The sequence below is a fragment of the Phalangium opilio genome, unplaced genomic scaffold (assembly GCF_054372755.1).
Source record: "Phalangium opilio isolate 3A_F unplaced genomic scaffold, DU_Popi_V2 ptg000352l_1, whole genome shotgun sequence".
Lineage (NCBI taxonomy): Eukaryota > Metazoa > Arthropoda > Arachnida > Opiliones > Phalangiidae > Phalangium > Phalangium opilio.
Genome location: NW_028324228.1, coordinates 5,597,620 through 5,620,201, shown reverse-complemented (window position 1 = coordinate 5,620,201; position 22,582 = coordinate 5,597,620). Strand labels below are relative to the sequence as shown.

The 22,582-nt window shown below is 42.5% G+C and overlaps 88 non-coding genes across 88 annotated transcripts; all 88 read right to left on the bottom strand.

Annotated features, from left to right (window-relative positions):
* Positions 1–204: 204 nt before the first annotated feature.
* On the bottom strand, positions 205–276 carry TRNAW-CCA (transfer RNA tryptophan (anticodon CCA)). The gene has a single exon. It is a non-coding gene; the product is annotated as a tRNA-Trp (tRNA).
* A 559-nt stretch (positions 277–835) lies between these two features.
* TRNAW-CCA (transfer RNA tryptophan (anticodon CCA)) lies at positions 836–907 on the bottom strand. The gene has a single exon. It is a non-coding gene; the product is annotated as a tRNA-Trp (tRNA).
* Positions 908–1,105: 198 nt separating this feature from the next.
* TRNAW-CCA (transfer RNA tryptophan (anticodon CCA)) lies at positions 1,106–1,177 on the bottom strand. Its single transcript has one exon. It is a non-coding gene; the product is annotated as a tRNA-Trp (tRNA).
* A 934-nt stretch (positions 1,178–2,111) lies between these two features.
* On the bottom strand, positions 2,112–2,183 carry TRNAW-CCA (transfer RNA tryptophan (anticodon CCA)). The gene has a single exon. It is a non-coding gene; the product is annotated as a tRNA-Trp (tRNA).
* A 63-nt stretch (positions 2,184–2,246) lies between these two features.
* On the bottom strand, positions 2,247–2,318 carry TRNAW-CCA (transfer RNA tryptophan (anticodon CCA)). The gene has a single exon. It is a non-coding gene; the product is annotated as a tRNA-Trp (tRNA).
* A 67-nt stretch (positions 2,319–2,385) lies between these two features.
* Positions 2,386–2,457, bottom strand: TRNAW-CCA (transfer RNA tryptophan (anticodon CCA)). Its single transcript has one exon. It is a non-coding gene; the product is annotated as a tRNA-Trp (tRNA).
* Positions 2,458–2,524: 67 nt separating this feature from the next.
* On the bottom strand, positions 2,525–2,596 carry TRNAW-CCA (transfer RNA tryptophan (anticodon CCA)). The gene has a single exon. It is a non-coding gene; the product is annotated as a tRNA-Trp (tRNA).
* Positions 2,597–2,659: 63 nt separating this feature from the next.
* On the bottom strand, positions 2,660–2,731 carry TRNAW-CCA (transfer RNA tryptophan (anticodon CCA)). The gene has a single exon. It is a non-coding gene; the product is annotated as a tRNA-Trp (tRNA).
* A 62-nt stretch (positions 2,732–2,793) lies between these two features.
* On the bottom strand, positions 2,794–2,865 carry TRNAW-CCA (transfer RNA tryptophan (anticodon CCA)). The gene has a single exon. It is a non-coding gene; the product is annotated as a tRNA-Trp (tRNA).
* A 67-nt stretch (positions 2,866–2,932) lies between these two features.
* On the bottom strand, positions 2,933–3,004 carry TRNAW-CCA (transfer RNA tryptophan (anticodon CCA)). Its single transcript has one exon. It is a non-coding gene; the product is annotated as a tRNA-Trp (tRNA).
* A 206-nt stretch (positions 3,005–3,210) lies between these two features.
* TRNAW-CCA (transfer RNA tryptophan (anticodon CCA)) lies at positions 3,211–3,282 on the bottom strand. The gene has a single exon. It is a non-coding gene; the product is annotated as a tRNA-Trp (tRNA).
* Positions 3,283–3,348: 66 nt separating this feature from the next.
* Positions 3,349–3,420, bottom strand: TRNAW-CCA (transfer RNA tryptophan (anticodon CCA)). The gene has a single exon. It is a non-coding gene; the product is annotated as a tRNA-Trp (tRNA).
* Positions 3,421–3,764: 344 nt separating this feature from the next.
* Positions 3,765–3,836, bottom strand: TRNAW-CCA (transfer RNA tryptophan (anticodon CCA)). The gene has a single exon. It is a non-coding gene; the product is annotated as a tRNA-Trp (tRNA).
* Positions 3,837–3,902: 66 nt separating this feature from the next.
* Positions 3,903–3,974, bottom strand: TRNAR-CCG (transfer RNA arginine (anticodon CCG)). The gene has a single exon. It is a non-coding gene; the product is annotated as a tRNA-Arg (tRNA).
* Positions 3,975–4,672: 698 nt separating this feature from the next.
* TRNAW-CCA (transfer RNA tryptophan (anticodon CCA)) lies at positions 4,673–4,744 on the bottom strand. Its single transcript has one exon. It is a non-coding gene; the product is annotated as a tRNA-Trp (tRNA).
* Positions 4,745–4,942: 198 nt separating this feature from the next.
* On the bottom strand, positions 4,943–5,014 carry TRNAW-CCA (transfer RNA tryptophan (anticodon CCA)). Its single transcript has one exon. It is a non-coding gene; the product is annotated as a tRNA-Trp (tRNA).
* Positions 5,015–5,080: 66 nt separating this feature from the next.
* TRNAW-CCA (transfer RNA tryptophan (anticodon CCA)) lies at positions 5,081–5,152 on the bottom strand. Its single transcript has one exon. It is a non-coding gene; the product is annotated as a tRNA-Trp (tRNA).
* A 67-nt stretch (positions 5,153–5,219) lies between these two features.
* On the bottom strand, positions 5,220–5,291 carry TRNAW-CCA (transfer RNA tryptophan (anticodon CCA)). Its single transcript has one exon. It is a non-coding gene; the product is annotated as a tRNA-Trp (tRNA).
* A 67-nt stretch (positions 5,292–5,358) lies between these two features.
* TRNAW-CCA (transfer RNA tryptophan (anticodon CCA)) lies at positions 5,359–5,430 on the bottom strand. The gene has a single exon. It is a non-coding gene; the product is annotated as a tRNA-Trp (tRNA).
* A 63-nt stretch (positions 5,431–5,493) lies between these two features.
* TRNAW-CCA (transfer RNA tryptophan (anticodon CCA)) lies at positions 5,494–5,565 on the bottom strand. The gene has a single exon. It is a non-coding gene; the product is annotated as a tRNA-Trp (tRNA).
* A 66-nt stretch (positions 5,566–5,631) lies between these two features.
* TRNAW-CCA (transfer RNA tryptophan (anticodon CCA)) lies at positions 5,632–5,703 on the bottom strand. Its single transcript has one exon. It is a non-coding gene; the product is annotated as a tRNA-Trp (tRNA).
* A 204-nt stretch (positions 5,704–5,907) lies between these two features.
* On the bottom strand, positions 5,908–5,979 carry TRNAR-CCG (transfer RNA arginine (anticodon CCG)). The gene has a single exon. It is a non-coding gene; the product is annotated as a tRNA-Arg (tRNA).
* Positions 5,980–6,677: 698 nt separating this feature from the next.
* On the bottom strand, positions 6,678–6,749 carry TRNAW-CCA (transfer RNA tryptophan (anticodon CCA)). The gene has a single exon. It is a non-coding gene; the product is annotated as a tRNA-Trp (tRNA).
* A 63-nt stretch (positions 6,750–6,812) lies between these two features.
* TRNAW-CCA (transfer RNA tryptophan (anticodon CCA)) lies at positions 6,813–6,884 on the bottom strand. Its single transcript has one exon. It is a non-coding gene; the product is annotated as a tRNA-Trp (tRNA).
* Positions 6,885–6,946: 62 nt separating this feature from the next.
* On the bottom strand, positions 6,947–7,018 carry TRNAW-CCA (transfer RNA tryptophan (anticodon CCA)). The gene has a single exon. It is a non-coding gene; the product is annotated as a tRNA-Trp (tRNA).
* A 482-nt stretch (positions 7,019–7,500) lies between these two features.
* TRNAW-CCA (transfer RNA tryptophan (anticodon CCA)) lies at positions 7,501–7,572 on the bottom strand. The gene has a single exon. It is a non-coding gene; the product is annotated as a tRNA-Trp (tRNA).
* A 66-nt stretch (positions 7,573–7,638) lies between these two features.
* TRNAW-CCA (transfer RNA tryptophan (anticodon CCA)) lies at positions 7,639–7,710 on the bottom strand. Its single transcript has one exon. It is a non-coding gene; the product is annotated as a tRNA-Trp (tRNA).
* Positions 7,711–8,055: 345 nt separating this feature from the next.
* On the bottom strand, positions 8,056–8,127 carry TRNAW-CCA (transfer RNA tryptophan (anticodon CCA)). Its single transcript has one exon. It is a non-coding gene; the product is annotated as a tRNA-Trp (tRNA).
* A 66-nt stretch (positions 8,128–8,193) lies between these two features.
* TRNAW-CCA (transfer RNA tryptophan (anticodon CCA)) lies at positions 8,194–8,265 on the bottom strand. Its single transcript has one exon. It is a non-coding gene; the product is annotated as a tRNA-Trp (tRNA).
* A 521-nt stretch (positions 8,266–8,786) lies between these two features.
* On the bottom strand, positions 8,787–8,858 carry TRNAW-CCA (transfer RNA tryptophan (anticodon CCA)). Its single transcript has one exon. It is a non-coding gene; the product is annotated as a tRNA-Trp (tRNA).
* A 67-nt stretch (positions 8,859–8,925) lies between these two features.
* TRNAW-CCA (transfer RNA tryptophan (anticodon CCA)) lies at positions 8,926–8,997 on the bottom strand. Its single transcript has one exon. It is a non-coding gene; the product is annotated as a tRNA-Trp (tRNA).
* A 63-nt stretch (positions 8,998–9,060) lies between these two features.
* On the bottom strand, positions 9,061–9,132 carry TRNAW-CCA (transfer RNA tryptophan (anticodon CCA)). Its single transcript has one exon. It is a non-coding gene; the product is annotated as a tRNA-Trp (tRNA).
* Positions 9,133–9,194: 62 nt separating this feature from the next.
* On the bottom strand, positions 9,195–9,266 carry TRNAW-CCA (transfer RNA tryptophan (anticodon CCA)). The gene has a single exon. It is a non-coding gene; the product is annotated as a tRNA-Trp (tRNA).
* A 67-nt stretch (positions 9,267–9,333) lies between these two features.
* TRNAW-CCA (transfer RNA tryptophan (anticodon CCA)) lies at positions 9,334–9,405 on the bottom strand. The gene has a single exon. It is a non-coding gene; the product is annotated as a tRNA-Trp (tRNA).
* A 797-nt stretch (positions 9,406–10,202) lies between these two features.
* Positions 10,203–10,274, bottom strand: TRNAW-CCA (transfer RNA tryptophan (anticodon CCA)). The gene has a single exon. It is a non-coding gene; the product is annotated as a tRNA-Trp (tRNA).
* Positions 10,275–10,341: 67 nt separating this feature from the next.
* TRNAW-CCA (transfer RNA tryptophan (anticodon CCA)) lies at positions 10,342–10,413 on the bottom strand. The gene has a single exon. It is a non-coding gene; the product is annotated as a tRNA-Trp (tRNA).
* A 63-nt stretch (positions 10,414–10,476) lies between these two features.
* On the bottom strand, positions 10,477–10,548 carry TRNAW-CCA (transfer RNA tryptophan (anticodon CCA)). The gene has a single exon. It is a non-coding gene; the product is annotated as a tRNA-Trp (tRNA).
* Positions 10,549–10,610: 62 nt separating this feature from the next.
* Positions 10,611–10,682, bottom strand: TRNAW-CCA (transfer RNA tryptophan (anticodon CCA)). The gene has a single exon. It is a non-coding gene; the product is annotated as a tRNA-Trp (tRNA).
* A 67-nt stretch (positions 10,683–10,749) lies between these two features.
* TRNAW-CCA (transfer RNA tryptophan (anticodon CCA)) lies at positions 10,750–10,821 on the bottom strand. The gene has a single exon. It is a non-coding gene; the product is annotated as a tRNA-Trp (tRNA).
* A 797-nt stretch (positions 10,822–11,618) lies between these two features.
* TRNAW-CCA (transfer RNA tryptophan (anticodon CCA)) lies at positions 11,619–11,690 on the bottom strand. The gene has a single exon. It is a non-coding gene; the product is annotated as a tRNA-Trp (tRNA).
* Positions 11,691–11,757: 67 nt separating this feature from the next.
* Positions 11,758–11,829, bottom strand: TRNAW-CCA (transfer RNA tryptophan (anticodon CCA)). The gene has a single exon. It is a non-coding gene; the product is annotated as a tRNA-Trp (tRNA).
* Positions 11,830–11,892: 63 nt separating this feature from the next.
* On the bottom strand, positions 11,893–11,964 carry TRNAW-CCA (transfer RNA tryptophan (anticodon CCA)). The gene has a single exon. It is a non-coding gene; the product is annotated as a tRNA-Trp (tRNA).
* A 62-nt stretch (positions 11,965–12,026) lies between these two features.
* On the bottom strand, positions 12,027–12,098 carry TRNAW-CCA (transfer RNA tryptophan (anticodon CCA)). Its single transcript has one exon. It is a non-coding gene; the product is annotated as a tRNA-Trp (tRNA).
* Positions 12,099–12,165: 67 nt separating this feature from the next.
* TRNAW-CCA (transfer RNA tryptophan (anticodon CCA)) lies at positions 12,166–12,237 on the bottom strand. The gene has a single exon. It is a non-coding gene; the product is annotated as a tRNA-Trp (tRNA).
* Positions 12,238–12,303: 66 nt separating this feature from the next.
* Positions 12,304–12,375, bottom strand: TRNAW-CCA (transfer RNA tryptophan (anticodon CCA)). Its single transcript has one exon. It is a non-coding gene; the product is annotated as a tRNA-Trp (tRNA).
* A 658-nt stretch (positions 12,376–13,033) lies between these two features.
* Positions 13,034–13,105, bottom strand: TRNAW-CCA (transfer RNA tryptophan (anticodon CCA)). Its single transcript has one exon. It is a non-coding gene; the product is annotated as a tRNA-Trp (tRNA).
* Positions 13,106–13,168: 63 nt separating this feature from the next.
* TRNAR-CCU (transfer RNA arginine (anticodon CCU)) lies at positions 13,169–13,240 on the bottom strand. Its single transcript has one exon. It is a non-coding gene; the product is annotated as a tRNA-Arg (tRNA).
* Positions 13,241–13,307: 67 nt separating this feature from the next.
* Positions 13,308–13,379, bottom strand: TRNAW-CCA (transfer RNA tryptophan (anticodon CCA)). Its single transcript has one exon. It is a non-coding gene; the product is annotated as a tRNA-Trp (tRNA).
* Positions 13,380–13,446: 67 nt separating this feature from the next.
* On the bottom strand, positions 13,447–13,518 carry TRNAW-CCA (transfer RNA tryptophan (anticodon CCA)). Its single transcript has one exon. It is a non-coding gene; the product is annotated as a tRNA-Trp (tRNA).
* A 198-nt stretch (positions 13,519–13,716) lies between these two features.
* TRNAW-CCA (transfer RNA tryptophan (anticodon CCA)) lies at positions 13,717–13,788 on the bottom strand. Its single transcript has one exon. It is a non-coding gene; the product is annotated as a tRNA-Trp (tRNA).
* A 67-nt stretch (positions 13,789–13,855) lies between these two features.
* TRNAW-CCA (transfer RNA tryptophan (anticodon CCA)) lies at positions 13,856–13,927 on the bottom strand. Its single transcript has one exon. It is a non-coding gene; the product is annotated as a tRNA-Trp (tRNA).
* Positions 13,928–13,993: 66 nt separating this feature from the next.
* Positions 13,994–14,065, bottom strand: TRNAW-CCA (transfer RNA tryptophan (anticodon CCA)). Its single transcript has one exon. It is a non-coding gene; the product is annotated as a tRNA-Trp (tRNA).
* Positions 14,066–14,585: 520 nt separating this feature from the next.
* On the bottom strand, positions 14,586–14,657 carry TRNAW-CCA (transfer RNA tryptophan (anticodon CCA)). The gene has a single exon. It is a non-coding gene; the product is annotated as a tRNA-Trp (tRNA).
* Positions 14,658–14,719: 62 nt separating this feature from the next.
* On the bottom strand, positions 14,720–14,791 carry TRNAW-CCA (transfer RNA tryptophan (anticodon CCA)). The gene has a single exon. It is a non-coding gene; the product is annotated as a tRNA-Trp (tRNA).
* A 67-nt stretch (positions 14,792–14,858) lies between these two features.
* TRNAW-CCA (transfer RNA tryptophan (anticodon CCA)) lies at positions 14,859–14,930 on the bottom strand. The gene has a single exon. It is a non-coding gene; the product is annotated as a tRNA-Trp (tRNA).
* Positions 14,931–14,996: 66 nt separating this feature from the next.
* Positions 14,997–15,068, bottom strand: TRNAW-CCA (transfer RNA tryptophan (anticodon CCA)). The gene has a single exon. It is a non-coding gene; the product is annotated as a tRNA-Trp (tRNA).
* Positions 15,069–15,726: 658 nt separating this feature from the next.
* TRNAW-CCA (transfer RNA tryptophan (anticodon CCA)) lies at positions 15,727–15,798 on the bottom strand. Its single transcript has one exon. It is a non-coding gene; the product is annotated as a tRNA-Trp (tRNA).
* A 63-nt stretch (positions 15,799–15,861) lies between these two features.
* TRNAW-CCA (transfer RNA tryptophan (anticodon CCA)) lies at positions 15,862–15,933 on the bottom strand. The gene has a single exon. It is a non-coding gene; the product is annotated as a tRNA-Trp (tRNA).
* A 67-nt stretch (positions 15,934–16,000) lies between these two features.
* On the bottom strand, positions 16,001–16,072 carry TRNAW-CCA (transfer RNA tryptophan (anticodon CCA)). Its single transcript has one exon. It is a non-coding gene; the product is annotated as a tRNA-Trp (tRNA).
* A 67-nt stretch (positions 16,073–16,139) lies between these two features.
* On the bottom strand, positions 16,140–16,211 carry TRNAW-CCA (transfer RNA tryptophan (anticodon CCA)). The gene has a single exon. It is a non-coding gene; the product is annotated as a tRNA-Trp (tRNA).
* A 198-nt stretch (positions 16,212–16,409) lies between these two features.
* Positions 16,410–16,481, bottom strand: TRNAW-CCA (transfer RNA tryptophan (anticodon CCA)). The gene has a single exon. It is a non-coding gene; the product is annotated as a tRNA-Trp (tRNA).
* A 67-nt stretch (positions 16,482–16,548) lies between these two features.
* On the bottom strand, positions 16,549–16,620 carry TRNAW-CCA (transfer RNA tryptophan (anticodon CCA)). Its single transcript has one exon. It is a non-coding gene; the product is annotated as a tRNA-Trp (tRNA).
* A 66-nt stretch (positions 16,621–16,686) lies between these two features.
* Positions 16,687–16,758, bottom strand: TRNAW-CCA (transfer RNA tryptophan (anticodon CCA)). Its single transcript has one exon. It is a non-coding gene; the product is annotated as a tRNA-Trp (tRNA).
* A 520-nt stretch (positions 16,759–17,278) lies between these two features.
* On the bottom strand, positions 17,279–17,350 carry TRNAW-CCA (transfer RNA tryptophan (anticodon CCA)). Its single transcript has one exon. It is a non-coding gene; the product is annotated as a tRNA-Trp (tRNA).
* Positions 17,351–17,413: 63 nt separating this feature from the next.
* TRNAW-CCA (transfer RNA tryptophan (anticodon CCA)) lies at positions 17,414–17,485 on the bottom strand. The gene has a single exon. It is a non-coding gene; the product is annotated as a tRNA-Trp (tRNA).
* A 67-nt stretch (positions 17,486–17,552) lies between these two features.
* Positions 17,553–17,624, bottom strand: TRNAW-CCA (transfer RNA tryptophan (anticodon CCA)). The gene has a single exon. It is a non-coding gene; the product is annotated as a tRNA-Trp (tRNA).
* Positions 17,625–17,691: 67 nt separating this feature from the next.
* On the bottom strand, positions 17,692–17,763 carry TRNAW-CCA (transfer RNA tryptophan (anticodon CCA)). The gene has a single exon. It is a non-coding gene; the product is annotated as a tRNA-Trp (tRNA).
* Positions 17,764–17,961: 198 nt separating this feature from the next.
* TRNAW-CCA (transfer RNA tryptophan (anticodon CCA)) lies at positions 17,962–18,033 on the bottom strand. The gene has a single exon. It is a non-coding gene; the product is annotated as a tRNA-Trp (tRNA).
* A 67-nt stretch (positions 18,034–18,100) lies between these two features.
* Positions 18,101–18,172, bottom strand: TRNAW-CCA (transfer RNA tryptophan (anticodon CCA)). Its single transcript has one exon. It is a non-coding gene; the product is annotated as a tRNA-Trp (tRNA).
* Positions 18,173–18,238: 66 nt separating this feature from the next.
* On the bottom strand, positions 18,239–18,310 carry TRNAW-CCA (transfer RNA tryptophan (anticodon CCA)). Its single transcript has one exon. It is a non-coding gene; the product is annotated as a tRNA-Trp (tRNA).
* Positions 18,311–18,830: 520 nt separating this feature from the next.
* TRNAW-CCA (transfer RNA tryptophan (anticodon CCA)) lies at positions 18,831–18,902 on the bottom strand. Its single transcript has one exon. It is a non-coding gene; the product is annotated as a tRNA-Trp (tRNA).
* A 63-nt stretch (positions 18,903–18,965) lies between these two features.
* Positions 18,966–19,037, bottom strand: TRNAW-CCA (transfer RNA tryptophan (anticodon CCA)). Its single transcript has one exon. It is a non-coding gene; the product is annotated as a tRNA-Trp (tRNA).
* A 67-nt stretch (positions 19,038–19,104) lies between these two features.
* On the bottom strand, positions 19,105–19,176 carry TRNAW-CCA (transfer RNA tryptophan (anticodon CCA)). Its single transcript has one exon. It is a non-coding gene; the product is annotated as a tRNA-Trp (tRNA).
* A 67-nt stretch (positions 19,177–19,243) lies between these two features.
* TRNAW-CCA (transfer RNA tryptophan (anticodon CCA)) lies at positions 19,244–19,315 on the bottom strand. The gene has a single exon. It is a non-coding gene; the product is annotated as a tRNA-Trp (tRNA).
* Positions 19,316–19,378: 63 nt separating this feature from the next.
* TRNAW-CCA (transfer RNA tryptophan (anticodon CCA)) lies at positions 19,379–19,450 on the bottom strand. The gene has a single exon. It is a non-coding gene; the product is annotated as a tRNA-Trp (tRNA).
* Positions 19,451–19,513: 63 nt separating this feature from the next.
* On the bottom strand, positions 19,514–19,585 carry TRNAW-CCA (transfer RNA tryptophan (anticodon CCA)). Its single transcript has one exon. It is a non-coding gene; the product is annotated as a tRNA-Trp (tRNA).
* A 67-nt stretch (positions 19,586–19,652) lies between these two features.
* TRNAW-CCA (transfer RNA tryptophan (anticodon CCA)) lies at positions 19,653–19,724 on the bottom strand. The gene has a single exon. It is a non-coding gene; the product is annotated as a tRNA-Trp (tRNA).
* Positions 19,725–19,790: 66 nt separating this feature from the next.
* On the bottom strand, positions 19,791–19,862 carry TRNAW-CCA (transfer RNA tryptophan (anticodon CCA)). The gene has a single exon. It is a non-coding gene; the product is annotated as a tRNA-Trp (tRNA).
* Positions 19,863–20,383: 521 nt separating this feature from the next.
* TRNAW-CCA (transfer RNA tryptophan (anticodon CCA)) lies at positions 20,384–20,455 on the bottom strand. Its single transcript has one exon. It is a non-coding gene; the product is annotated as a tRNA-Trp (tRNA).
* A 63-nt stretch (positions 20,456–20,518) lies between these two features.
* On the bottom strand, positions 20,519–20,590 carry TRNAW-CCA (transfer RNA tryptophan (anticodon CCA)). Its single transcript has one exon. It is a non-coding gene; the product is annotated as a tRNA-Trp (tRNA).
* Positions 20,591–20,657: 67 nt separating this feature from the next.
* On the bottom strand, positions 20,658–20,729 carry TRNAW-CCA (transfer RNA tryptophan (anticodon CCA)). Its single transcript has one exon. It is a non-coding gene; the product is annotated as a tRNA-Trp (tRNA).
* Positions 20,730–21,387: 658 nt separating this feature from the next.
* TRNAW-CCA (transfer RNA tryptophan (anticodon CCA)) lies at positions 21,388–21,459 on the bottom strand. The gene has a single exon. It is a non-coding gene; the product is annotated as a tRNA-Trp (tRNA).
* Positions 21,460–21,522: 63 nt separating this feature from the next.
* On the bottom strand, positions 21,523–21,594 carry TRNAW-CCA (transfer RNA tryptophan (anticodon CCA)). The gene has a single exon. It is a non-coding gene; the product is annotated as a tRNA-Trp (tRNA).
* A 67-nt stretch (positions 21,595–21,661) lies between these two features.
* TRNAW-CCA (transfer RNA tryptophan (anticodon CCA)) lies at positions 21,662–21,733 on the bottom strand. Its single transcript has one exon. It is a non-coding gene; the product is annotated as a tRNA-Trp (tRNA).
* A 67-nt stretch (positions 21,734–21,800) lies between these two features.
* TRNAW-CCA (transfer RNA tryptophan (anticodon CCA)) lies at positions 21,801–21,872 on the bottom strand. Its single transcript has one exon. It is a non-coding gene; the product is annotated as a tRNA-Trp (tRNA).
* Positions 21,873–22,070: 198 nt separating this feature from the next.
* On the bottom strand, positions 22,071–22,142 carry TRNAW-CCA (transfer RNA tryptophan (anticodon CCA)). The gene has a single exon. It is a non-coding gene; the product is annotated as a tRNA-Trp (tRNA).
* A 67-nt stretch (positions 22,143–22,209) lies between these two features.
* On the bottom strand, positions 22,210–22,281 carry TRNAW-CCA (transfer RNA tryptophan (anticodon CCA)). The gene has a single exon. It is a non-coding gene; the product is annotated as a tRNA-Trp (tRNA).
* A 66-nt stretch (positions 22,282–22,347) lies between these two features.
* Positions 22,348–22,419, bottom strand: TRNAW-CCA (transfer RNA tryptophan (anticodon CCA)). The gene has a single exon. It is a non-coding gene; the product is annotated as a tRNA-Trp (tRNA).
* Between the last annotated feature and the right edge of the window lie 163 nt (positions 22,420–22,582).

The following is a 22,582-nucleotide window of genomic DNA, read 5'->3' as shown; positions in this document are numbered from 1 at the left end:
CTGAACGAAAGTTAAATTGGTAGAATTTTTATAAACAAGGTAAAAACTAAATTTTATTATTTGTTTGACCCGGACGTGATTCGAACACGCAACCTTCTGATCTGGAATCAGACGCGCTGACATTGCGCCACCGAGCCCCATGAACGAAGGTTAAATTGGTAGAATTTCTATAAACAACGTAAAAACTAAATTTTATTATTTGTTTGACCCGGACGTGATTCGAACACGCAGCCTTCTGATCTGGAATCAGACGCGCTAACATTGCGCCACCGAGCCCCCTGAACGAAGGTTAAATTGGTAGAATTCCTATAAACAACGTAAAAACTAAATATTATTATTTGTTTGACCCGGACGTGATTCGAACACGCAGCCTTCTGATCTGGAGTCAGACGTGTTTCGAACACGCAGCCTTCTGATCTGGAGTCAGACGTGTTTCGAACACGCAGCCTTCTGATCTGGAGTCAGACGTGCTACCATTGCGCCACCAAGCCCCCTTTACGAAGGTTTAATTGGTAGAATTTTAAAAAACACTTAAAAACTGATTTTTATTATTTCTTTGACCCGGACGTGATTCCAACACAAAGCCTTCTGATCTGGAGTCAGACGCGCTACCATTGCGCCACCGAGTCCCTTTTACGAAGGTTTAATTGGTAGAATTTCTATAAACAACGTAAAAACTAAATTTTATTATTTGTTTGACCCGGACGTGATTCGAACACGCAGCCTACTGATCTGGAGTCAGACGCGCTACCATTGCGCCACCTAGTCCCCTTTACGAAGGTTTAATTGGTAGAATTTCTATAAACAACGTAAAAACTAAATTTTATTATTTGTTTGACCCGGACGTTATTCGAACACGCAGCCTTCTGATCTGGAGTCAGACGCGCTACCATTGCGCCACCGAGTCCCCTGACGGTTTAATTGGTAGAATTTCTATAAACAACGTAAAAACTAACCTTTATTATTTGTTTGACCCGGACGTGATTCGAACACGCAGCCTTCTGATCTAATGTCAGACGCGCTACCATTGCGCCACCGAGCCCCCTGACGGTTTAATTGGTAGAATTTCTATAAACAACGTAAAAACTAACCTTTATTATTTGTTTGACCCGGACGTGATTCGAACACGCAGCCTTCTGATCTGGAGTCAGACGCGCTACCATTGCGCCACCGAGTCCCCTTTACGAAGCTTTAATTGGTAGAATTTTAAAAACCACTTAAAAACTTATTTTTATTATTTGTTTGACCCGGACGTGATTCGAACACACAGCCTTCTGTTCTGGAGTCAGACGCGCTACCATTGCGCCACCGAGCCCCCTTTACGAAGGTTTAATTGGTAGAATTTTAAAAACAACTTAAAAACTGATTTTTATTATTTCTTTGACCCGAACGTGATTCCAACACGCAGCTTTCTGATCTGGTTTCAGAAGCGCTACCATTGCGCCACCGAGCCCCCTGAACGAAAGTTAAATTGGTAGAATTTTTATAAACAAGGTAAAAACTAAATTTTATTATTTGTTTGACCCGGACGTGATTCGAACACGCAACCTTCTGATCTGGAATCAGACGCGCTGACATTGCGCCACCGAGCCCCATGAACGAAGGTTAAATTGGTAGAATTCCTATAAACAACGTAAAAACTAAATATTATTATTTGTTTGACCCGGACGTGATTCGAACACGCAGCCTTCTGATCTGGAGTCAGACGTGTTTCGAACACGCAGCCTTCTGATCTGGAGTCAGACGTGCTACCATTGCGCCACCAAGCCCCCTTTACGAAGGTTTAATTGGTAGAATTTTAAAAAACACTTAAAAACTGATTTTTATTATTTCTTTGACCCGGACGTGATTCCAACACAAAGCCTTCTGATCTGGAGTCACACGCGCTACCATTGCGCCACCGAGCCCCCTTTACGAAGGTTTAATTGGTAAAATTTTAAAAACAACTTAAAAACTGATTTTTATTATTTCTTTGACCCGGACGTGATTCCAACATCCAGCCTTCTGATCTGGAGTCAGACGCGCTACTATTGCGCCACCGAGCCCCCTTTACGAGGTTTAATTGGTAGAATTCTATAAACAACTTAAAAACTAAGTTTTAATTATTTCTTTGACCCAGACGTGATTCGAACACGTAGCCTTCTGATCTGGTGTCAGACGCGCTACCATTGCGCCACCGAGCCCCCTGACGGTTTAATTGGTAGAATTTCTATAAACAACGTAAAAACTAACCTTTATTATTTGTTTGACCCGGACGTGATTCGAACACGCAGCCTTCTGATCTGGAGTCAGACGCGCTACCATTGCGCCACCGAGTCCCCTTTACGAAGGTTTAATTGGTAGAACTTCTATTAACAACGTAAAAACTAAATTTTATTATTTGTTTGACTCGGACGTGATTCGAACACGCAGCCTTCTGATCTGGAGTCAGACGCGCTACCATTGCGCCACCGAGTCCCCTTTACGAAGGTTTAATTGGTAGAATTTCTATAAACAACGTAAAAACTAAATTTTATTATTTGTTTGACCCGGACGTGATTCGAACACGCAGCCTACTGATCTGGAGTCAGACGCGCTACCATTGCGCCACCGAGCCCCCTGACGGTTTAGTTGGTAGAATTTCTATAAACAACGTAAAAACTAACCTTTATTATTTGTTTGACCCGGACGTGATTCGAACACGCAGCCTTCTGATCTGGTGTCAGACGCGCTACCATTGCGCCACCGAGCCCCTGACGGTTTAATTGGTAGAATTTCTATAAACAACGTAAAAACTAACCTTCATTATTTGTTAGACCCGGACGTGATTCGAACACGCAGCCTTCTGATCTGGAGTCAGACGCGCTACCATTGCGCCACCGAGTCCCCTTTACGAAGGTTTAATTGGTAGAATTTCTATTAACAACGTAAAAACTAAATTTTATTATTTGTTTGACTCGGACGTGATTCGAACACGCAGCCTTCTGATCTGGAGTCAGACGCGCTACCATTGCGCCACCGAGTCCCCTTTACGAAGGTTTAATTGGTAGAATTTCTATAAACAACGTAAAAACTAAATTTTATTATTTGTTTGACCCGGACGTGATTCGAACACGCAGCCTTCTGATCTGGAGTCAGACGCGCTACCATTGCGCCTTCGAGTTCCCTTTACGAAGGTTTAATTGGTAGAATTTCTATAAACAACGTAAAAACTAAATTTTATTATTTGTTTGACCCGGACGTGATTCGAACACGCAGCCTTCTGATCTGGATTCAGACGCGCTACCATTGCGCCACCGAGTCCCCTTTACGAAGCTTTAATTGGTAGAATTCTAAAAACAACTTAAAAACTTATTTTTATTATTTGTTTGACCCGGACGTGATTCGAACACGCAGCCTTCTGTTCTGGAGTCAGACGCGCTACCATTGCGCCACCGAGCCCCCTTTACGAAGGTTTAATTGGTAGAATTTTAAAAAAAAACTTAAAAACTGATTTTTATTATTTCTTTGACCCGAACGTGATTCCAACACGCAGCTTTCTGATCTGGTTTCAGAAGCGCTACCATTGCGCCACCGAGCCCCCTGAACGAAAGTTAAATTGGTAGAATTTTTATAAACAAGGTAAAAACTAAATTTTATTATTTGTTTGACCCGGACTTGATTCGAACACGCAACATTCTGATCTGGAATCAGACGCGCTGACATTGCGCCACCGAGTCTCCTTTACGAAGCTTTAATTGGTAGAATTCTAAAAACAACATAAAAACTTAGTTTTATTATTTGTTTGACCCGGACGTGATTCGAACACGCAGCCTTCTGTTCTGGAGTCAGACGCGCTACCATTGCGCCACCGAGCCCCCTTTACGAAGGTTTAATTGGTAGAATTTTAAAAACAACTTAAAAACTGATTTTTATTATTTCTTTGACCCGAACGTGATTCCAACACGCAGCCTTCTGATCCGGAGTCAGACGCGCTACTATTGCGCCACCGAGCCCCCTTTACGAAGGTTTAATTGGTAGAATTTCTATAAACAACGTAAAAACTAAATTTTATTATTTGTTTGACCCGGACGTGATTCGAACACGCAGCCTTCTGATCTGGAATCAGACGCGCTGACATTGCGCCACCGAGCCCCCTGAACGAAGGTTAAATTGGTAGAATTCCTATAAACAACGTAAAAACTAAATATTATTATTTGTTTGACCCGGACGTGATTCGAACACGCAGCCTTCTGATCTGGAGTCAGACGTGTTTCGAACACGCAGCCTTCTGATCTGGAGTCAGACGTGCTTCGAACACGCAGCCTTCTGATCTGGAGTCAGACGTGCTACCATTGCGCCACCTGGCCCCCTTTACGAAGGTTTAATTGGTAGAATTTTAAAAAACACTTAAAAACTGATTTTTATTATTTCTTTGACCCGGACGTGATTCCAACACAAAGCCTTCTGATCTGGAGTCAGACGCGCTACCATTGCGCCACCGAGTCCCTTTTACGAAGGTTTAATTGGTAGAATTTCTATAAACAACGTAAAAACTAAATTTTATTATTTGTTTGACCCGGACGTGATTCGAACACGCAGCCTACTGATCTGGAGTCAGACGCGCTACCATTGCGCCACCTAGTCCCCTTTACGAAGGTTTAATTGGTAGAATTTCTATAAACAACGTAAAAACTAAATTTTATTATTTGTTTGACCCGGACGTGATTCGAACACGCAGCCTTCTGATCTGGAGTCAGACGCGCTACCATTGCGCCACCGAGTCCCCTGACGGTTTAATTGGTAGAATTTCTATAAACAACGTAAAAACTAACCTTTATTATTTGTTTGACCCGGACGTGATTCGAACACGCAGCCTTGTGATCTAATGTCAGACGCGCTACCATTGCGCCACCGAGCCCCCTGACGGTTTAATTGGTAGAATTTCTATAAACAACGTAAAAACTAACCTTTATTATTTGTTTGACCCGGACGTGATTCGAACACGCAGCCTTCTGATCTGGAGTCAGACGCGCTACCATTGCGCCACCGAGTCCCCTTTACGAAGCTTTAATTGGTAGAATTTTAAAAACAACTTAAAAACTTATTTTTATTATTTGTTTGACCCGGACGTGATTCGAACACACAGCCTTCTGATCTGGAGTCAGACGCGCTACCATTGCGCCACCTAGTCCCCTTTACGAAGGTTTAATTGGTAGAATTTCTATAAACAACGTAAAAACTAAATTTTATTATTTGTTTGACCCGGACGTGATTCGAACACGCAGCCTTCTGATCTGGAGTCAGACGCGCTACCATTGCGCCACCTAGTCCCCTTTACGAAGGTTTAATTGGTAGAATTCTATAAACAACTTAAAAACTAGGTTTTAATTATTTCTTTGACCCAGACGTGATTCGAACACGTAGCCTTCTGATCTGGTGTCAGACGCGCTACCATTGCGCCACCGAGCCCCCTGACGGTTTAATTGGTAGAATTTCTATAAACAACGTAAAAACTAACCTTTATTATTTGTTTGACCCGGACGTGATTCGAACACGCAGCCTTCTGATCTGGAGTCAGACGCGCTACCATTGCGCCACCGAGTCCCCTTTACGAAGCTTTAATTGGTAGAATTTTAAAAACAACTTAAAAACTTATTTTTATTATTTGTTTGACCCGGACGTGATTCGAACACGCAGCCTTCTGTTCTGGAGTCAGACGCGCTACCATTGCGCCACCGAGTCTCCTTTACGAAGCTTTAATTGGTAGAATTCTAAAAACAACATAAAAACTTAGTTTTATTATTTGTTTGACCCGGACGTGATTCGAACACGCAGCCTTCTGTTCTGGAGTCAGACGCGCTACCATTGCGCCACCGAGCACCCTTTACGAAGGTTTAATTGGTAGAATTTTAAAAACAACTTAAAAACTGATTTTTATTATTTCTTTGACCCGAACGTGATTCCAACACGCAGCCTTCTGATCCGGAGTCAGACGCGCTACTATTGCGCCACCGAGCCCCCTTTACGAAGGTTTAATTGGTAGAATTTCTATAAACAACGTAAAAACTAAATTTTATTATTTGTTTGACCCGGACGTGATTCGAACACGCAGCCTTCTGATCTGGAATCAGACGCGCTGACATTGCGCCACCGAGCCCCCTGAACGAAGGTTAAATTGGTAGAATTCCTATAAACAACGTAAAAACTAAATATTATTATTTGTTTGACCCGGACGTGATTCGAACACGCAGCCTTCTGATCTGGAGTCAGACGTGTTTCGAACACGCAGCCTTCTGATCTGGAGTCAGACGTGTTTCGAACACGCAGCCTTCTGATCTGGAGTCAGACGTGCTACCATTGCGCCACCAAGCCCCCTTTACGAAGGTTTAATTGGTAGAATTTTAAAAAACACTTAAAAACTGATTTTTATTATTTCTTTGACCCGGACGTGATTCCAACCCAAAGCCTTCTGATCTGGAGTCAGACGCGCTACCATTGCGCCACCGAGTCCCTTTTACGAAGGTTTAATTGGTAGAATTTCTATAAACAACGTAAAAACTAAATTTTATTATTTGTTTGACCCGGACGTGATTCGAACACGCAGCCTACTGATCTGGAGTCAGACGCGCTACCATTGCGCCACCTAGTCCCCTTTACGAAGGTTTAATTGGTAGAATTTCTATAAACAACGTAAAAACTAAATTTTATTATTTGTTTGACCCGGACGTGATTCGAACACGCAGCCTTCTGATCTGGAGTCAGACGCGCTACCATTGCGCCACCGAGTCCCCTGACGGTTTAATTGGTAGAATTTCTATAAACAACGTAAAAACTAACCTTTATTATTTGTTTGACCCGGACGTGATTCGAACACGCAGCCTTCTGATCTGGTGTCAGACGCGCTACCATTGCGCCACCGAGCCCCTGACGGTTTAATTGGTAGAATTTCTATAAACAACGTAAAAACTAACCTTCATTATTTGTTAGACCCGGACGTGATTCGAACACGCAGCCTTCTGATCTGGAGTCAGACGCGCTACCATTGCGCCACCGAGTTCCCTTTACGAAGGTTTAATTGGTAGAATTCTAAAAACAACTTAAAAACTTATTTTTATTATTTGTTTGACCCGGACGTGATTCGAACACGCAGCCTTCAATTCTGGAGTCAGACGCGCTACCATTGCGCCACCGAGCCCCCTTTACGAAGGTTTAATTGGTAGAATTTTAAAAAAAACTTAAAAACTGATTTTTATTATTTCTTTGACCCGAACGTGATTCCAACACGCAGCTTTCTGATCTGGTTTCAGAAGCGCTACCATTGCGCCACCGAGCCCCCTGAACGAAAGTTAAATTGGTAGAATTTTTATAAACAAGGTAAAAACTAAATTTTATTATTTGTTTGACCCGGACTTGATTCGAACACGCAACATTCTGATCTGGAATCAGACGCGCTGACATTGCGCCACCGAGCCCCCTGAACGAAGGTTAAATTGGTAGAATTCCTATAAACAACGTAAAAACTAAATATTATTATTTGTTTGACCCGGACGTGATTCGAACACGCAGCCTTCTGATCTGGAGTCAGACGCGCTACCATTGCGCCACCGAGTCCCCTTTACGAAGCTTTAATTGGTAGAATTCTAAAAACAACTTAAAAACTTATTTTTATTATTTGTTTGACCCGGACGTGATTCGAACACGCAGCCTTCTGTTCTGGAGTCAGACGCGCTACCATTGCGCCACCGAGCCCCCTTTACGAAGGTTTAATTGGTAGAATTTTAAAAAAAAACTTAAAAACTGATTTTTATTATTTCTTTGACCCGAACGTGATTCCAACACGCAGCTTTCTGATCTGGTTTCAGAAGCGCTACCATTGCGCCACCGAGCCCCCTGAACGAAAGTTAAATTGGTAGAATTTTTATAAACAAGGTAAAAACTAAATTTTATTATTTGTTTGACCCGGACTTGATTCGAACACGCAACATTCTGATCTGGAATCAGACGCGCTGACATTGCGCCACCGAGCCCCCTGAACGAAGGTTAAATTGGTAGAATTCCTATAAACAACGTAAAAACTAAATATTATTATTTGTTTGACCCGGACGTGATTCGAACACGCAGCCTTCTGATCTGGAGTCAGACGCGCTACCATTGCGCCACCGAGTCCCCTTTACGAAGCTTTAATTGGTAGAATTCTAAAAACAACTTAAAAACTTATTTTTATTATTTGTTTGACCCGGACGTGATTCGAACACGCAGCCTTCTGTTCTGGAGTCAGACGCGCTACCATTGCGCCACCGAGCCCCCTTTACGAAGGTTTAATTGGTAGAATTTTAAAAAAAAACTTAAAAACTGATTTTTATTATTTCTTTGACCCGAACGTGATTCCAACACGCAGCTTTCTGATCTGGTTTCAGAAGCGCTACCATTGCGCCACCGAGGCCCCTGAACGAAAGTTAAATTGGTAGAATTTTTATAAACAAGGTAAAAACTAAATTTTATTATTTGTTTGACCCGGACTTGATTCGAACACGCAACATTCTGATCTGGAATCAGACGCGCTGACATTGCGCCACCGAGCCCCCTGAACGAAGGTTAAATTGGTAGAATTCCTATAAACAACGTAAAAACTAAATATTATTATTTGTTTGACCCGGACGTGATTCGAACACGCAGCCTTCTGATCTGGAGTCAGACGTGATTCGAACACGCAGCCTTCTGATCTGGAGTCAGACGTGCTACCATTGCGCCACCAAGCCCCCTTAATGAGGTTTAATTGGTAGAATTCTATAAACAACTTAAAAACTAAGTTTTAATTATTTCTTTGACCCAGACGTGATTCGAACACGCAGCCTTCTGATCTGGAGTCAGACGCGCTACCATTGCGCCACCGAGTCCCCTTTACGAAGGTTTAATTGGTAGAATTTCTATAAACAACGTAAAAACTAAATTTTATTATTTGTTTGACCCGGACGTGATTCGAACACGCAGCCTACTGATCTGGAGTCAGACGCGCTACCATTGCGCCACCGAGCCCCCTGACGGTTTAATTGGTAGAATTTCTATAAACAACGTAAAAACTAACCTTTATTATTTGTTTGACCCGGACGTGATTCGAACACGCAGCCTTCTGATCTGGTGTCAGACGCGCTACCATTGCGCCACCGAGCCCCTGACGGTTTAATTGGTAGAATTTCTATAAACAACGTAAAAACTAACCTTCATTATTTATTAGACCCGGACGTGATTCGAACACGCAGCCTTCTGATCTGGAGTCAGACGCGCTACCATTGCGCCACCGAGTTCCCTTTACGAAGGTTTAATTGGTAGAATTTCTATAAACAACGTAAAAACTAAATTTTTTTATTTGTTTGACCCGGACGTGATTCGAACATGCAGCCTTCTGATCTGGAGTCAGACGCGCTACCATTGCGCCACCGAGTCCCCTTTACGAAGCTTTAATTGGTAGAATTCTAAAAACAACTTAAAAACTTATTTTTATTATTTGTTCGACCCGGACGTGATTCGAACACGCAGCCTTCAATTCTGGAGTCAGACGCGCTACCATTGCGCCACCGAGCCCCCTTTACGAAGGTTTAATTGGTAGAATTTTAAAAAAAACTTAAAAACTGATTTTTATTATTTCTTTGACCCGAACGTGATTCCAACACGCAGCTTTCTGATCTGGTTTCAGAAGCGCTACCATTGCGCCACCGAGCCCCCTTTACGAAGGTTTAATTGGTAGAATTTTAAAAAAAAACTTAAAAACTGATTTTTATTATTTCTTTGACCCGAACGTGATTCCAACACGCAGCTTTCTGATCTGGTTTCAGAAGCGCTACCATTGCGCCACCGAGCCCCCTGAACGAAAGTTAAATTGGTAGAATTTTTATAAACAAGGTAAAAACTAAATTTTATTATTTGTTTGACCCGGACTTGATTCGAACACGCAACATTCTGATCTGGAATCAGACGCGCTGACATTGCGCCACCGAGCCCCCTGAACGAAGGTTAAATTGGTAGAATTCCTATAAACAACGTAAAAACTAAATATTATTATTTGTTTGACCCGGACGTGATTCGAACACGCAGCCTTCTGATCTGGAGTCAGACGTGATTCGAACACGCAGCCTTCTGATCTGGAGTCAGACGTGCTACCATTGCGCCACCAAGCCCCCTTAATGAGGTTTAATTGGTAGAATTCTATAAACAACTTAAAAACTAAGTTTTAATTATTTCTTTGACCCAGACGTGATTCGAACACGCAGCCTTCTGATCTGGAGTCAGACGCGCTACCATTGCGCCACCGAGTCCCCTTTACGAAGGTTTAATTGGTAGAATTTCTATAAACAACGTAAAAACTAAATTTTATTATTTGTTTGACCCGGACGTGATTCGAACACGCAGCCTACTGATCTGGAGTCAGACGCGCTACCATTGCGCCACCGAGCCCCCTGACGGTTTAATTGGTAGAATTTCTATAAACAACGTAAAAACTAACCTTTATTATTTGTTTGACCCGGACGTGATTCGAACACGCAGCCTTCTGATCTGGTGTCAGACGCGCTACCATTGCGCCACCGAGCCCCTGACGGTTTAATTGGTAGAATTTCTATAAACAACGTAAAAACTAACCTTCATTATTTATTAGACCCGGACGTGATTCGAACACGCAGCCTTCTGATCTGGAGTCAGACGCGCTACCATTGCGCCACCGAGTTCCCTTTACGAAGGTTTAATTGGTAGAATTTCTATAAACAACGTAAAAACTAAATTTTTTTATTTGTTTGACCCGGACGTGATTCGAACATGCAGCCTTCTGATCTGGAGTCAGACGCGCTACCATTGCGCCACCGAGTCCCCTTTACGAAGCTTTAATTGGTAGAATTCTAAAAACAACTTAAAAACTTATTTTTATTATTTGTTCGACCCGGACGTGATTCGAACACGCAGCCTTCAATTCTGGAGTCAGACGCGCTACCATTGCGCCACCGAGCCCCCTTTACGAAGGTTTAATTGGTAGAATTTTAAAAAAAACTTAAAAACTGATTTTTATTATTTCTTTGACCCGAACGTGATTCCAACACGCAGCTTTCTGATCTGGTTTCAGAAGCGCTACCATTGCGCCACCGAGCCCCCTTTACGAAGGTTTAATTGGTAGAATTTTAAAAAAAAACTTAAAAACTGATTTTTATTATTTCTTTGACCCGAACGTGATTCCAACACGCAGCTTTCTGATCTGGTTTCAGAAGCGCTACCATTGCGCCACCGAGCCCCCTGAACGAAAGTTAAATTGGTAGAATTTTTATAAACAAGGTAAAAACTAAATTTTATTATTTGTTTGACCCGGACTTGATTCGAACACGCAACATTCTGATCTGGAATCAGACGCGCTGACATTGCGCCACCGAGCCCCCTGAACGAAGGTTAAATTGGTAGAATTCCTATAAACAACGTAAAAACTAAATATTATTATTTGTTTGACCCGGACGTGATTCGAACACGCAGCCTTCTGATCTGGAGTCAGACGTGATTCGAACACGCAGCCTTCTGATCTGGAGTCAGACGTGCTACCATTGCGCCACCAAGCCCCCTTAATGAGGTTTAATTGGTAGAATTCTATAAACAACTTAAAAACTAAGTTTTAATTATTTCTTTGACCCAGACGTGATTCGAACACGCAGCCTTCTGATCTGGAGTCAGACGCGCTACCATTGCGCCACCGAGTCCCCTTTACGAAGGTTTAATTGGTAGAATTTCTATAAACAACGTAAAAACTAAATTTTATTATTTGTTTGACCCGGACGTGATTCGAACACGCAGCCTACTGATCTGGAGTCAGACGCGCTACCATTGCGCCACCGAGCCCCCTGACGGTTTAATTGGTAGAATTTCTATAAACAACGTAAAAACTAACCTTTATTATTTGTTTGACCCGGACGTGATTCGAACACGCAGCCTTCTGATCTGGTGTCAGACGCGCTACCATTGCGCCACCGAGCCCCTGACGGTTTAATTGGTAGAATTTCTATAAACAACGTAAAAACTAACCTTCATTATTTGTTAGACCCGGACGTGATTCGAACACGCAGCCTTCTGATCTGGAGTCAGACGCGCTACCATTGCGCCACCGAGTTCCCTTTACGAAGGTTTAATTGGTAGAATTTCTATAAACAACGTAAAAACTAAATTTTATTATTTGTTTGACCCGGACGTGATTCGAACATGCAGCCTTCTGATCTGGAGTCAGACGCGCTACCATTGCGCCACCGAGTCCCCTTTACGAAGCTTTAATTGGTAGAATTCTAAAAACAACTTAAAAACTTATTTTTATTATTTGTTTGACCCGGACGTGATTCGAACACGCAGCCTTCTGTTCTGGAGTCAGACGCGCTACCATTGCGCCACCGAGCCCCCTTTACGAAGGTTTAATTGGTAGAATTTTAAAAAAAACTTAAAAACTGATTTTAAATATTTCTTTGACCCGAACGTGATTCCAACACGCAGCTTTCTGATCTGGTTTCAGAAGCGCTACCATTGCGCCACCGAGCCCCCTGAACGAAAGTTAAATTGGTAGAATTTTTATAAACAAGGTAAAAACTAAATTTTATTATTTGTTTGACCCGGACTTGATTCGAACACGCAACATTCTGATCTGGAATCAGACGCGCTGACATTGCGCCACCGAGCCCCCTGAACGAAGGTTAAATTGGTAGAATTCCTATAAACAACGTAAAAACTAAATATTATTATTTGTTTGACCCGGACGTGATTCGAACACGCATCCTTCTGATCTGGAGTCAGACGTGATTCGAACACGCAGCCTTCTGATCTGGAGTCAGACGTGCCACCATTGCGCCACCAAGCCCCCTTTACGAAGGTTTAATTGGTAGAACTTTAAAAAACACTTAAAAACTGTTTTTTATTATTTCTTTGACCCGGACGTGATTCCAACACAAAGCCTTCTGATCTGGAGTCAGACGCGCTACCATTGCGCCACCGAGCCCCCTTTACGAGGTTTAATTGGTAGAATTCTATAAACAACTTAAAAACTAAGTTTTAATTATTTCTTTGACCCAGACGTGATTCGAACACGTAGCCTTCTGATCTGGTGTCAGACGCGCTACCATTGCGCCACCGAGCCCCCTGACGGTTTAATTGGTAGAATTTCTATAAACAACGTAAAAACTAACCTTTATTATTTGTTTGACCCGGACGTGATTCGAACACGCAGCCTTCTGATCAGGAGTCAGACGCGCTACCATTGCGCCACCGAGTCCCCTTTACGAAGGTTTAATTGGTAGAATTTCTATTAACAACGTAAAAACTAAATTTTATTATTTGTTTGACTCGGACGTGATTCGAACACGCAGCCTTCTGATCTGGAGTCAGACGCGCTACCATTGCGCCACCGAGTCTCCTTTACGAAGGTTTAATTGGTAGAATTTCTATAAACAACGTAAAAACTAAATTTTATTATTTGTTTGACCCGGACGTGATTCGAACACGCAGCCTACTGATCTGGAGTCAGACGCGCTACCATTGCGCCACCGAGCCCCCTGACGGTTTAATTGGTAGAATTTCTATAAACAACGTAAAAACTAACCTTTATTATTTGTTTGACCCGGACGTGATTCGAACACGCAGCCTTCTGATCTGGTTTCAGACGCGCTACCATTGCGCCACCGAGCCCCCTGACGGTTTAATTGGTAGAATTTCTATAAACAACGTAAAAACTAACCTTCATTATTTGTTAGACCCGGACGTGATTCGAACACGCAGCCTTCTGATCTGGAGTCAGACGCGCTACCATTGCGCCACCGAGTTCCCTTTACGAAGGTTTAATTGGTAGAATTTCTATAAACAACGTAAAAACTAAATTTTATTATTTGTTTGACCCGGACGTGATTCGAACACGCAGCTTTCTGATCTGGAGTCAGACGCGCTACCATTGCGCCACCGAGTCCCCTTTACGAAGCTTTAATTGGTAGAATTCTAAAAACAACTTAAAAACTTATTTTTATTATTTGTTTGACCCGGACGTGATTCGAACACGCAGCCTTCTGTTCTGGAGTCAGACGCGCTACCATTGCGCCACCGAGCCCCCTTTACGAAGGTTTAATTGGTAGAATTTTAAAAAAAAACTTAAAAACTGATTTTTATTATTTCTTTGACCCGAACGTGATTCCAACACGCAGCTTTCTGATCTGGTTTCAGAAGCGCTACCATTGCGCCACCGAGCCCCCTGAACGAAAGTTAAATTGGTAGAATTTTTATAAACAAGGTAAAAACTAAATTTTATTATTTGTTTGACCCGGACTTGATTCGAACACGCAACATTCTGATCTGGAATCAGACGCGCTGACATTGCGCCACCGAGCCCCCTGAACGAAGGTTAAATTGGTAGAATTCCTATAAACAACGTAAAAACTAAATATTATTATTTGTTTGACCCGGACGTGATTCGAACAAGCAGCCTTCTGATCTGGACTCAGACGTGATTCGAACACGCAGCCTTCTGATCTGGAGTCAGACGTGCTACCATTGCGCCACCAAGCCCCTTAATGAGGTTTAATTGGTAGAATTCTATAAACAACTTAAAAACTTAGTTTTAATTATTTCTTTGACCCAGACGTGATTCGAACACGCAGCCTTCTGATCTGGTGTCAGACGCGCTACCATTGCGCCACCGAGCCCCTGACGGTTTAATTGGTAGAATTTCTATAAACAACGTAAAAACTAACCTTCATTATTTGTTAGACCCGGACGTGATTCGAACACACAGCCTTCTGATCTGGAGTCAGACGCGCTACCATTGCGCCACCGAGTTCCCTTTACGAAGGTTTAATTGGTAGAATTTCTATAAACAACGTAAAAACTAAATTTTATTATTTGTTTGACCCGGACGTGATTCGAACATGCAGCCTTCTGATCTGGAGTCAGACGCGCTACCATTGCGCCACCGAGTCCCCTTTACGAAGCTTTAATTGGTAGAATTCTAAAAACAACTTAAAAACTTATTTTTATTATTTGTTTGACCCGGACGTGATTCGAACACGCAGCCTTCTGTTCTGGAGTCAGACGCGCTACCATTGCGCCACCGAGCCCCCTTTACGAAGGTTTAATTGGTAGAATTTTAAAAAAAACTTAAAAACTGATTTTTATTATTTCTTTGACCCGAACGTGATTCCAACACGCAGCTTTCTGATCTGGTTTCAGAAGCGCTACCATTGCGCCACCGAGCCCCCTGAACGAAAGTTAAATTGGTAGAATTTTTATAAACAAGGTAAAAACTAAATTTTATTATTTGTTTGACCCGGACTTGATTCGAACACGCAACATTCTGATCTGGAATCAGACGCGCTGACATTGCGCCACCGAGCCCCCTGAACGAAGGTTAAATTGGTAGAATTCCTATAAACAACGTAAAAACTAAATATTATTATTTGTTTGACCCGGACGTGATTCGAACACGCATCCTTCTGATCTGGAGTCAGACGTGATTCGAACACGCAGCCTTCTGATCTGGAGTCAGACGTGCTACCATTGCGCCACCAAGCCCCCTTTACGAAGGTTTAATTGGTAGAACTTTAAAAAACACTTAAAAACTGTTTTTTATTATTTCTTTGACCCGGACGTGATTCCAACACAAAGCCTTCTGATCTGGAGTCAGACGCGCTACCATTGCGCCACCGAGCCCCCTTTACGAGGTTTAATTGGTAGAATTCTATAAACAACTTAAAAACTAAGTTTTAATTATTTCTTTGACCCAGACGTGATTCGAACACGTAGCCTTCTGATCTGGTGTCAGACGCGCTACCATTGCGCCACCGAGCCCCCTGACGGTTTAATTGGTAGAATTTCTATAAACAACGTAAAAACTAACCTTTATTATTTGTTTGACCCGGACGTGATTCGAACACGCAGCCTTCTGATCTGGAGTCAGACGCGCTACCATTGCGCCACCGAGTCCCCTTTACGAAGGTTTAATTGGTAGAATTTCTATTAACAACGTAAAAACTAAATTTTATTATTTGTTTGACTCGGACGTGATTCGAACACGCAGCCTTCTGATCTGGAGTCAGACGCGCTACCATTGCGCCACCGAGTCCCCTTTACGAAGGTTTAATTGGTAGAATTTCTATAAACAACGTAAAAACTAAATTTTATTATTTGTTTGACCCGGACGTGATTCGAACACGCAGCCTACTGATCTGGAGTCAGACGCGCTACCATTGCGCCACCGAGCCCCCTGACGGTTTAATTGGTAGAATTTCTATAAACAACGTAAAAACTAACCTTTATTATTTGTTTGACCCGGACGTGATTCGAACACGCAGCCTTCTGATCTGGTTTCAGACGCGCTACCATTGCGCCACCGAGCCCCCTGACGGTTTAATTGGTAGAATTTCTATAAACAACGTAAAAACTAACCTTCATTATTTGTTAGACCCGGACGTGATTCGAACACGCAGCCTTCTGATCTGGAGTCAGACGCGCTACCATTGCGCCACCGAGTTCCCCTTACGAAGGTTTAATTGGTAGAATTTCTATAAACAACGTAAAAACTAAATTTTATTATTTGTTTGACCCGGACGTGATTCGAACACGCAGCTTTCTGATCTGGAGTCAGACGCGCTACCATTGCGCCACCGAGTCCCCTTTACGAAGGTTTAATTGGTAGAATTCTAAAAACAACTTAAAAACTTATTTTTATTATTTGTTTGACCCGGACGTGATTCGAACACGCAGCCTTCTGTTCTGGAGTCAGACGCGCTACCATTGCGCCACCGAGCCCCCTTTACGAAGGTTTAATTGGTAGAATTTTAAAAAAAAACTTAAAAACTGATTTTTATTATTTCTTTGACCCGAACGTGATTCCAACACGCAGCTTTCTGATCTGGTTTCAGAAGCGCTACCATTGCGCCACCGAGCCCCCTGAACGAAAGTTAAATTGGTAGAATTTTTATAAACAAGGTAAAAACTAAATTTTATTATTTGTTTGACCCGGACTTGATTCGAACACGCAACATTCTGATCTGGAATCAGACGCGCTGACATTGCGCCACCGAGCCCCCTGAACGAAGGTTAAATTGGTAGAATTCCTATAAACAACGTAAAAACTAAATATTATTATTTGTTTGACCCGGACGTGATTCGAACAAGCAGCCTTCTGATCTGGACTCAGACGTGATTCGAACACGCAGCCTTCTGATCTGGAGTCAGACGTGCTACCATTGCGCCACCAAGCCCCTTAATGAGGTTTAATTGGTAGAATTCTATAAACAACTTAAAAACTTAGTTTTAATTATTTCTTTGACCCAGACGTGATTCGAACACGCAGCCTTCTGATCTGGTGTCAGACGCGCTACCATTGCGCCACCGAGCCCCCTGACGGTTTAATTGGTAGAATTTCTATAAACCACGTAAAAACTAACCTTTATTATTTGTTTGACCCGGACGTGATACGAACACGCAGCCTTCTGATCTGGAGTCAGACGCGCTACCATTGCGCCACCGAGTCCCCTTTACGAAGGTTTAATTGGTAGAATTTCTATTAACAACGTAAAAACTAAATTTTATTATTTGTTTGACTCGGACGTGATTCGAACACGCAGCCTTCTGATCTGGAGTCAGACGCGCTACCATTGCGCCACCGAGTCCCCTTTACGAAGGTTTAATTGGTAGAATTTCTATAAACAACGTAAAAACTAAATTTTATTATTTGTTTGACCCGGACGTGATTCGAACACGCAGCCTACTGATCTGGAGTCAGACGCGCTACCATTGCGCCACCGAGCCCCCTGACGGTTTAATTGGTAGAATTTCTATAAACAACGTAAAAACTAACCTTTATTATTTGTTTGACCCGGACGTGATTCGAACACGCAGCCTTCTGATCTGGTTTCAGACGCGCTACCATTGCGCCACCGAGCCCCCTGACGGTTTAATTGGTAGAATTTCTATAAACAACGTAAAAACTAACCTTCATTATTTGTTAGACCCGGACGTGATTCGAACACGCAGCCTTCTGATCTGGAGTCAGACGCGCTACCATTGCGCCACCGAGTTCCCCTTACGAAGGTTTAATTGGTAGAATTTCTATAAACAACGTAAAAACTAAATTTTATTATTTGTTTGACCCGGACGTGATTCGAACACGCAGCTTTCTGATCTGGAGTCAGACGCGCTACCATTGCGCCACCGAGTCCCCTTTACGAAGGTTTAATTGGTAGAATTCTAAAAACAACTTAAAAACTTATTTTTATTATTTGTTTGACCCGGACGTGATTCGAACACGCAGCCTTCTGTTCTGGAGTCAGACGCGCTACCATTGCGCCACCGAGCCCCCTTTACGAAGGTTTAATTGGTAGAATTTTAAAAAAAAACTTAAAAACTGATTTTTATTATTTCTTTGACCCGAACGTGATTCCAACACGCAGCTTTCTGATCTGGTTTCAGAAGCGCTACCATTGCGCCACCGAGCCCCCTGAACGAAAGTTAAATTGGTAGAATTTTTATAAACAAGGTAAAAACTAAATTTTATTATTTGTTTGACCCGGACTTGATTCGAACACGCAACATTCTGATCTGGAATCAGACGCGCTGACATTGCGCCACCGAGCCCCCTGAACGAAGGTTAAATTGGTAGAATTCCTATAAACAACGTAAAAACTAAATATTATTATTTGTTTGACCCGGACGTGATTCGAACAAGCAGCCTTCTGATCTGGACTCAGACGTGATTCGAACACGCAGCCTTCTGATCTGGAGTCAGACGTGCTACCATTGCGCCACCAAGCCCCTTAATGAGGTTTAATTGGTAGAATTCTATAAACAACTTAAAAACTTAGTTTTAATTATTTCTTTGACCCAGACGTGATTCGAACACGCAGCCTTCTGATCTGGTGTCAGACGCGCTACCATTGCGCCACCGAGCCCCCTGACGGTTTAATTGGTAGAATTTCTATAAACCACGTAAAAACTAACCTTTATTATTTGTTTGACCCGGACGTGATACGAACACGCAGCCTTCTGATCTGGAGTCAGACGCGCTACCATTGCGCCACCGAGTCCCCTTTACGAAGGTTTAATTAATAGAATTTCTATAAACAACGTAAAAACTAAATTTTATTATTTGTTTGACCCGGACGTGATTCGAACACGCAGCCTTCTGATCTGGAGTCAGACGCGCTACCATTGCGCCACCGAGTCCCCTTTACGAAGGTTTAATTGGTAGAATTTCTATAAACAACGTAAAAACTAAATTTTATTATTTGTTTGACCCGGACGTGATTCGAACACGCAGCCTACTGATCTGGAGTCAGACGCGCTACCATTGCGCCACCGAGCCCCCTGACGGTTTAATTGGTAGAATTTCTATAAACAACGTAAAAACTAACCTTTATTATTTGTTTGACCCGGACGTGATTCGAACACGCAGCCTTCTGATCTGGTGTCAGACGCGCTACCATTGCGCCACCGAGCCCCCTGACGGTTTAATTGGTAGAATTTCTATAAACAACGTAAAAACTAACCTTCATTATTTGTTAGACCCGGACGTGATTCGAACACGCAGCCTTCTGATCTGGAGTCAGACGCGCTACCATTGCGCCACCGAGTTCCGTTTACGAAGGTTTAATTGGTAGAATTTCTATAAACAACGTAAAAACTAAATTTTATTATTTGTTTGACCCGGACGTGATTCGAACACGCAGCTTTCTGATCTGGAGTCAGACGCGCTACCATTGCGCCACCGAGTCCCCTTTACGAAGCTTTAATTGGTAGAATTCTAAAAACAACTTAAAAACTTATTTTTATTATTTGTTTGACCCGGACGTGATTCGAACACGCAGCCTTCTGTTCTGGAGTCAGACGCGCTACCATTGCGCCACCGAGCCCCCTTTACGAAGGTTTAATTGGTAGAATTTTAAAAAAAAACTTAAAAACTGATTTTTATTATTTCTTTGACCCGAACGTGATTCCAACACGCAGCTTTCTGATCTGGTTTCAGAAGCGCTACCATTGCGCCACCGAGCCCCCTGAACGAAAGTTAAATTGGTAGAATTTTTATAAACAAGGTAAAAACTAAATTTTATTATTTGTTTGACCCGGACTTGATTCGAACACGCAACATTCTGATCTGGAATCAGACGCGCTGACATTGCGCCACCGAGCCCCCTGAACGAAGGTTAAATTGGTAGAATTCCTATAAACAACGTAAAAACTAAATATTATTATTTGTTTGACCCGGACGTGATTCGAACACGCAGCCTTCTGATCTGGAGTCAGACGTGATTCGAACACGCAGCCTTCTGATCTATAGTCAGACGTGCTACCATTGCGCCACCAAGCCCCCTTAATGAGGTTTAATTGGTAGAATTCTATAAACAACTTAAAAACTAAGTTTTAATTATTTCTTTGACCCAGACGTGATTCGAACACGCAGCCTTCTGATCTGGTGTCAGACGCGCTACCATTGCGCCACCGAGCCCCCTGACGGTTTAATTGGTAGAATTTCTATAAACAACGTAAAAACTAACCTTTATTATTTGTTTGACCCGGACGTGATTCGAACACGCAGCCTTCTGATCTGGAGTCAGACGCGCTACCATTGCGCCACCGAGTCCCCTTTACGAAGGTTTAATTACTAGAATTTCTATAAACAACGTAAAAACTAAATTTTATTATTTGTTTGACCCGGACGTGATTCGAACACGCAGCCTTCTGATCTGGAGTCAGACGCGCTACCATTGCGCCACCGAGCCCCCTTTACGAAGGTTTAATTGGTAGAATTTTAAAAAAAACTTAAAAACTGATTTTTATTATTTCTTTGACCCGAACGTGATTCCAACACGCAGCTTTCTGATCTGGTTTCAGAAGCGCTACCATTGCGCCACCGAGCCCCCTGAACGAAAGTTAAATTGGTAGAATTTTTATAAACAAGGTAAAAACTAAATTTTATTATTTGTTTGACCCGGACTTGATTCGAACACGCAACATTCTGATCTGGAATCAGACGCGCTGACATTGCGCCACCGAGCCCCCTGAACGAAGGTTAAATTGGTAGAATTCCTATAAACAACGTAAAAACTAAATATTATTATTTGTTTGACCCGGACGTGATTCGAACACGCATCCTTCTGATCTGGAGTCAGACGTGATTCGAACACGCAGCCTTCTGATCTGGAGTCAGACGTGCTACCATTGCGCCACCAAGCCCCCTTTACGAAGGTTTAATTGGTAGAACTTTAAAAAACACTTAAAAACTGTTTTTTATTATTTCTTTGACCCGGACGTGATTCCAACACAAAGCCTTCTGATCTGGAGTCAGACGCGCTACCATTGCGCCACCGAGCCCCCTTTACGAGGTTTAATTGGTAGAATTCTATAAACAACTTAAAAACTAAGTTTTAATTATTTCTTTGACCCAGACGTGATTCGAACACGTAGCCTTCTGATCTGGTGTCAGACGCGCTACCATTGCGCCACCGAGCCCCCTGACGGTTTAATTGGTAGAATTTCTATAAACAACGTAAAAACTAACCTTTATTATTTGTTTGACCCGGACGTGATTCGAACACGCAGCCTTCTGATCTGGAGTCAGACGCGCTACCATTGCGCCACCGAGTCCCCTTTACGAAGGTTTAATTGGTAGAATTTCTATTAACAACGTAAAAACTAAATTTTATTATTTGTTTGACTCGGACGTGATTCGAACACGCAGCCTTCTGATCTGGAGTCAGACGCGCTACCATTGCGCCACCGAGTCCCCTTTACGAAGGTTTAATTGGTAGAATTTCTATAAACAACGTAAAAACTAAATTTTATTATTTGTTTGACCCGGACGTGATTCGAACACGCAGCCTACTGATCTGGAGTCAGACGCGCTACCATTGCGCCACCGAGCCCCCTGACGGTTTAATTGGTAGAATTTCTATAAACAACGTAAAAACTAACCTTTATTATTTGTTTGACCCGGACGTGATTCGAACACGCAGCCTTCTGATCTGGTTTCAGACGCGCTACCATTGCGCCACCGAGCCCCCTGACGGTTTAATTGGTAGAATTTCTATAAACAACGTAAAAACTAACCTTCATTATTTGTTAGACCCGGACGTGATTCGAACACGCAGCCTTCTGATCTGGAGTCAGACGCGCTACCATTGCGCCACCGAGTTCCCCTTACGAAGGTTTAATTGGTAGAATTTCTATAAACAACGTAAAAACTAAATTTTATTATTTGTTTGACCCGGACGTGATTCGAACACGCAGCTTTCTGATCTGGAGTCAGACGCGCTACCATTGCGCCACCGAGTCCCCTTTACGAAGGTTTAATTGGTAGAATTCTAAAAACAACTTAAAAACTTATTTTTATTATTTGTTTGACCCGGACGTGATTCGAACACGCAGCCTTCTGTTCTGGAGTCAGACGCGCTACCATTGCGCCACCGAGCCCCCTTTACGAAGGTTTAATTGGTAGAATTTTAAAAAAAAACTTAAAAACTGATTTTTATTATTTCTTTGACCCGAACGTGATTCCAACACGCAGCTTTCTGATCTGGTTTCAGAAGCGCTACCATTGCGCCACCGAGCCCCCTGAACGAAAGTTAAATTGGTA